Here is a 6,795-nt window from a genome sequence, read left to right as displayed (position 1 = left end):
ACAGTATTTCCAAAAGGCATTTGACGCCCTCTAGTGCCTGAATTATGAAAAACGCCTGTCGTGGATCAACTTTTCTCCTCATTTTCTGTTGATTGGATTTTCAACTCATATTACACATTAATTTCGAGCGGTTGCATATAGCACACATTAACGTTGTGTAGCTGTTTTTGAAATCCAACTCATACATAGACAAATCGAACAAGCTTGCCAGGAGTCGAACCTAGTATCTTCTGATCCGTAGTTAGACGCATTATCCATTGCGCCATAAGCCCTATACTTATTTATTAGACAACCATAACTCCACTCTCATTGGTTAATTTTCGATATTTGGTCGCGCACGGCAATATGATTGGTTATTATGGTTATTGGTCGCATCAAATTTGCGGACATTGAGGGGATTCGATTAATCTGGGCCAGGCACCCAGTTAGGGATGTTTTGCACCGGGTGAAAGTTGATGACATTATTTTTTGGTTTCGGGCGTGAGCCCCGTTCAAAGCCCACGGCGAAGTCGGCTCAAACCAAAAGTGACGTAATTAAGTATGTCGAGTAATGAGTAGGATTCAGTGTTTCCACATGCAAAAGTAATTGTTTATTTTATTTTATATAAACGCTTTATCTGCCTTCCCAATGAAAACTAGTTTGAAAATTCGAACATTTTATTTTATGTTGAACGTTTCTGGACGACGCACCATGCTGGTTTATTGTGAACAAGAACGAGCGGCGCAGATTAGACTACTGTTCGATTTGAGAAGTGCGCTCCTCCCTCACCTCTTTTGCCCCTTCACCTCATGGGTCATAGACTGATAACACCGCGGCTCAGCATAATCGAATCCGCCCGTTGATTCCGCTTCACCGTTGCTGGTGTATGATTCCGCTTCACCGTTGCTGGTGTATATATGAGCTATAAATTAATGGTGCATATAGGCAAAGACACTCAGCACAAATTCACAAGCTATCGCTCATTTTTCCAAATCTCACTCAGACAAAACACACTAGCTTTCCAGGAGTCGAACCTAGAATCTTCTGATCCGTAGTCAGACGCGTTATCCATTGCGCCACAAGCCCTCCACCTATATGTTAGACAACCATAACTCCACCCTCATTGGTAAATGTTGGATATTTGGACGCACACAGCAATATATGATTGGTTATCATGGTTATTGGTCGCATCAAATTTGCGGACATTGAGGGGATTCGATTAATCTGGGCCAGGCACCCGGTTAGGGATGTTTTGCACAGGGTGAAAGTTGATTACATTATTTTTTGGATTCGGGCGTGAGCCCTGTTCAAAGCCCACGGCGAAGTCGGCTCAAAACAAAAGTGACGAAATTAAGTATGTCGAGTAATGAGTAGGATTCAGTGTTTCCACATGCAAAAGTAATTGTTTATTTTATTTTATATAAACGCTTTATCTGCCTTCCCAATGAAAACTAGTTTGAAAAGTCGAAAATTTTATTTTATGTTGAACGTTTCTGGACGACGCACCATGCTGGCTTATTGACAACATGACCGAGCGGCGCAGATTAGACTACTGTTCGTTTTGAGAAGTGCGCTCCTCCCTAACCTCTTTTGCCCATTCATGTCACGGGTCATAGACTGATAACCCCGCGGCTCAGCATAATCGAATCCCCCTTGATTCCGCTTCACCGTTGCTGGTGTATATATGAGCTATAAATTAATGGTGCATATAGGCAAAGACAATCAGCACAAATTCACAAGCTATCGCTCATTTGCAAATCTCACTCAGACAAAACACACGAGCTTGCCAGGAGTCGAACCTACAATCTTCAGATCCGTAGTCAGACGCGTTATCCATTGTGCCACAAGCCCTACACTTATTTTTTTGATAACCATAACTCCACTCTCATTGGTTAATTTTGGATATTTGGACGCGCACGGCAATATGATTGGTTATTATGGTTATTGGTCGCATCAAATTTGCGGACATTGAGGGGATTCGATTAATCTGGGCCAGGCACCCGGTTAGGGGTGTTTTGCACCGGGTGAAAGTTGATTACATTATTTTTTGGATTCGGGCGTGAGCCCCGATCAAAGCCCAGGCGAAATCGGCTCAAAAAAAAAGTGACGTAATTAAGTATGTCGAGTAATGAGTAGGAATCAGTGTTTCCACATGCAAAAGTAATTGTTTATTTTATTTTATATAAACGCTTTATCTGCCTTCCCAATGAAAACTAGTTTGAAAATTATAACATTTTATTTTATGTTGAACGTTTCTGGACGACGCACCATGCTGGCTTATTGACAACAAGACCGAGCGGCGCAGATTAGACTACTGTTCGATTTGAGAAGTGCGCTCCTCCCTCACCTCTTTTGCCCGTTCACGTCATGGGTCATAGACTGATAACACCGCGGCTCAGCATAATCGAATCCGCCCGTTGATTCCGCTTCACCGTTGCTGGTGTATATATGAGCTATAAATTAATGGTGCATATAGGCAAAGACACTCAGCACAAATTCACAAGCTATCGCTCATTTCCAAATCTCACTCAGACAAAACACACGAGCTTGCCAGGAGTCGAACCTAGAATCTTCTGATCCGTAGTCAGACGCGTTATCCATTGCGCCACAAGCCCTCCAACTATTTATTAGACAACCATAACTCCACCCTCATTGGTAAATTTTGGATATTTGGACGCACACAGCAATATATGATTGGTTATGAGGGTTATTGGTCGCATCAAATTTGCGGACATTGAGGGGATTCGATTAATCTGGGCCAGGCACCCGGTTAGGGATGTTTTGCACCGGGTGAAAGTTGATTACATTATTTTTTGGATTCGGGAGTGAGCCCCGTTCAAAGCCCACGGCGAAGTCGGCTCAAAACAAAAGTGAAGTAATTAAGTATGTCGAGTAATGAGTAGGATTCAGTGTTTCCACATGCAAAAGTAATTGTTTATTTTATTTTATATAAACGCTTTATCTGCCTTCCCAATGAAAACTAGTTTGAACATTCGAAAATTTTATTTTATGTTGAACGTTTCTGGACGACGCACCATGCTGGCTTATTGACAACATGACCGAGCGGCGCAGATTAGACTACCGTTCGTTTTGAGAAGTGCACTCCTCCCTAACCTCTTTTGCCCATTCATGTCACGGGTCATAGACTGATAACCCCGCGGCTCAGCATAATCGAATCCCCCCTTGATTCCGCTTCACCGTTGCTGGTGTATATATGAGCTATAAATTAATGGTCCATATAGGCAAAGACAATCAGCACAAATTCACAAGCTATCGCTCATTTGCAAATCTCACTCAGACAAAACACACGAGCTTGCCAGGAGTCGAACCTAGAATCTTCTGATCCGTAGTCAGACGCGTTATCCATTGCGCCACAAGCCCTACACTTATTTTTTTGATAACCATAACTCCACTCTCATTGGTTAATTTTGGATATTTGGACGCGCATGGCAATATGATTGGTTATTATGGTTATTGGTCGCATCAAATTTGCGGACATTGAGGGGATTCGATTAATCTGGGCCAGGCACCCGGTTAGGGGTGTTTTGCACCTGGTGAAAGTTGATTACATTATTTTTTGGATTCGGGCGTGAGCCCCGATCAAAGCCCACGGCGAAGTCGGCTCAAAAAAAAAGTGACGTAATTAAGTATGTCGAGTAATGAGTAGGATTCAGTGTTTCCACATGCAAAAGTAATTGTTTATTTTATTTTATATAAACGCTTTATCTGCCTTCCCAATGAAAACTAGTTTGAAAATTATAACATTTTATTTTATGTTGAACGTTTCTGGACGACGCACCATGCTGGCTTATTGACAACAAGACCGAGCGGCGCAGATTAGACTACTGTTCGATTTGAGAAGTGCGCTCCTCCCTCACCTCTTTTGCCCATTCATGTCATGGGTCATAGACTGATAACACCGCGGCTCAGCATAATCGAATCCGCCCGTTGATTCCGCTTCACCGTTGCTGGTCGTTATATGAGCTATAAATTAATGGTGCATATAGGCAAAGACACTCAGCACAAATTCACAAGCTATCGCTCATTTCCAAATCTCACTCAGACAAAACACACGAGCTTACCAGGAGTCGAACCTAGAATCTTCTGATCCGTAGTCAGACGCGTTATCCATTGCGCCACAAGCCCTCCACATATTTGTTACACAACCATAACTCCACCCTCATTGGTAAATTTTGGATATTTGGACGCCAACAGCAATATATGATTGGTTATCATGGTTATTGGTCGCATCAAATTTGCGGACATTGAGGGGATTCGATTAATCTGGGCCAGGCACCCGGTTAGGGATGTTTTGCACCGGGTGAAAGTTGATTACATTATTTTTTGGATTCGGGAGTGAGCCCCGTTCAAAGCCCACGGCGAAATCGGCTCAAAACAAAAGTGACGTAATTAAGTATGTCGAGTAATGAGTAGGATTCAGTGTTTCCACATGCAAAAGTAATTGTTTATTTTATTTTATATAAACGCTTTATCTGCCTTCCCAATGAAAACTAGTTTGAAAATTCGAAAATTTTATTTTATGTTGAACGTTTCTGGACGCACCATGCTGGCTTATTGACAACATGACCGAGCGGCGCAGATTAGACTACTGTTCGTTTTGAGAAGTGCGCTCCTCCCTAACCTCTTTTGCCCATTCATGTCACGGGTCATAGACTGATAACCCCGCGGCTCAGCATAATCGAATCCCCCTTGATTCCGCTTCACCGTTGCTGGTGTATATATGAGCTATAAATTAATGGTGCATATAGGCAAAGACAATCAGCACAAATTCACAAGCTATCGCTCATTTGCAAATCTCACTCAGACAAAACACACGAGCTTGCCAGGAGTCGAACCTAGAATCTTCTGATCCGTAGTCAGACGCGTTATCCATTGCGCCACAAGCCCTACACTTATTTTTTTGATAACCATAACTCCACTCTCATTGGTTAATTTTGGATATTTGGACGCGCAAGGCAATATGATTGGTTATTATGGTTATTGGTCGCATCAAATTTGCGGACATTGAGGGGATTCGATTAATCTGGGCCAGGCACCCGGTGAGGGGTGTTTTGCACCTGGTGAAAGTTGATTACATAATTTTTTGGATTCGGGCGTGAGCCCCGATCAAAGCCCACGGCGAAGTCGGCTCAAAACAAAAGTGACGAAATTAAGTATGTCGAGTAATGAGTAGGATTCAGTGTTTCCACATGCAAAAGTAATTGTTTATTTTATTTTATATAAAAGCTTTATCTGCCTTCCCAATGAAAACTAGTTTGAAAATTATAACATTTTATTTTATGTTGAACGTTTCTGGACGACGCACCATGCTGGCTTATTGACAACATGACCGAGCGGCGCAGATTAGACTACTGTTCGTTTTGAGAAGTGCGCTCCTCCCTAACCTCTTTTGCCCATTCATGTCACGGGTCATAGACTGATAACCCCGCGGCTCAGCATAATCGAATCCCCCTTGATTCCGCTTCACCGTTGCTGGTGTATATATGAGCTATAAATTAATGGTGCATATAGGCAAAGACAATCAGCACAAATTCACAAGCTATCGCTCATTTGCAAATCTCACTCAGACAAAACACACGAGCTTGCCAGGAGTCGAACCTAGAATCTTCTAATCCGTAGTCAGACGCATTATCCATTGCGCCACAAGCCCTCCACCTATTTGTTAGACAACCATAACTCCACCCTCATTGGTAAATTTTGGATATTTGAACGCACACAGCAATATATGATTGGTTATCATGGTTATTGGTCGCATCAAATTTGCGGACATTGAGGGGATTCGATTAATCTGGGCCAGGCACCCGGTTAGGGATGTTTTGCACCGGGTGAAAGTTGATTACATTATTTTTTGGATTCGGGGAGTGAGCCCCGTTCAAAGCCCACGGCGAAGTCGGCTCAAAACAAAAGTGAAGTAATTAAGTATGTCGAGTAATGAGTAAGATTCAGTGTTTCCACATGCAAAAGTAATTGTTTATTTTATTTTATATAAACGCTTTATCTGCCTTCCCAATGAAAACTAGTTTGAAAATTCGAAAATTTTATTTTATGTTGAACGTTTCTGGACGACGCACCATGCTGGCTTATTGACAACATGACCGAGCGGCGCAGATTAGACTACTGTTCGTTTTGAGAAGTGCGCTCCTCCCTAACCTCTTTTGCCCATTCATGTCACGGGTCATAGACTGATAACCCCGCGGCTCAGCATAATCGAATCCCCCTTGATTCCGCTTCACCGTTGCTGGTGTATATATGAGCTATAAATTAATGGTGCATATAGGCAAAGACAATCAGCACAAATTCACAAGCTATCGCTCATTTGCAAATCTCACTCAGACAAAACACACGAGCTTGCCAGGAGTCGAACCTAGAATCTTCTGATCCGTAGTCAGACGCGTTATCCATTGCGCCACAAGCCCTACACTTATTTTTTTGATAACCATAACTCCACTCTCATTGGTTAATTTTGGATATTTGGACGCGCATGGCAATATGATTGGTTATTATGGTTATTGGTCGCATCAAATTTGCGGACATTGAGGGGATTCGATTAATCTGGGCCAGGCACCCGGTTAGGGGTGTTTTGCACCTGGTGAAAGTTGATTACATTATTTTTTGGATTCGGGCGTGAGCCGATCAAAGCCCACGGCGAAGTCGGCTCAAAAAAAAGTGACGTAATTAAGTATGTCGAGTAATGAGTAGGATTCAGTGTTTCCACATGCAAAAGTAATTGTTTATTTTATTTTATATAAACGCTTTATCTGCCTTCCCAATGAAAACTAGTTTGAAAATTATAA

The 6,795-nt window shown here is 42.4% G+C and overlaps 5 non-coding genes across 5 annotated transcripts; all 5 read right to left on the bottom strand.

The window, feature by feature from the left end:
- Positions 1–2,522: 2,522 nt before the first annotated feature.
- On the bottom strand, positions 2,523–2,595 carry trnar-acg. Its single transcript has one exon. It is a non-coding gene; the product is annotated as a tRNA-Arg (tRNA).
- Positions 2,596–3,288: 693 nt separating this feature from the next.
- Positions 3,289–3,361, bottom strand: trnar-acg. The gene has a single exon. It is a non-coding gene; the product is annotated as a tRNA-Arg (tRNA).
- A 692-nt stretch (positions 3,362–4,053) lies between these two features.
- trnar-acg lies at positions 4,054–4,126 on the bottom strand. The gene has a single exon. It is a non-coding gene; the product is annotated as a tRNA-Arg (tRNA).
- Positions 4,127–4,815: 689 nt separating this feature from the next.
- On the bottom strand, positions 4,816–4,888 carry trnar-acg. Its single transcript has one exon. It is a non-coding gene; the product is annotated as a tRNA-Arg (tRNA).
- A 1,456-nt stretch (positions 4,889–6,344) lies between these two features.
- Positions 6,345–6,417, bottom strand: trnar-acg. The gene has a single exon. It is a non-coding gene; the product is annotated as a tRNA-Arg (tRNA).
- Between the last annotated feature and the right edge of the window lie 378 nt (positions 6,418–6,795).

The sequence above is a fragment of the Coregonus clupeaformis genome, unplaced genomic scaffold (assembly GCF_020615455.1).
Source record: "Coregonus clupeaformis isolate EN_2021a unplaced genomic scaffold, ASM2061545v1 scaf0871, whole genome shotgun sequence".
NCBI classification, from domain to species: domain Eukaryota; kingdom Metazoa; phylum Chordata; class Actinopteri; order Salmoniformes; family Salmonidae; genus Coregonus; species Coregonus clupeaformis.
The sequence above is the reverse complement of the archived record's forward strand: the minus strand, read 5'-3'. Positions and strand labels throughout refer to the sequence as shown.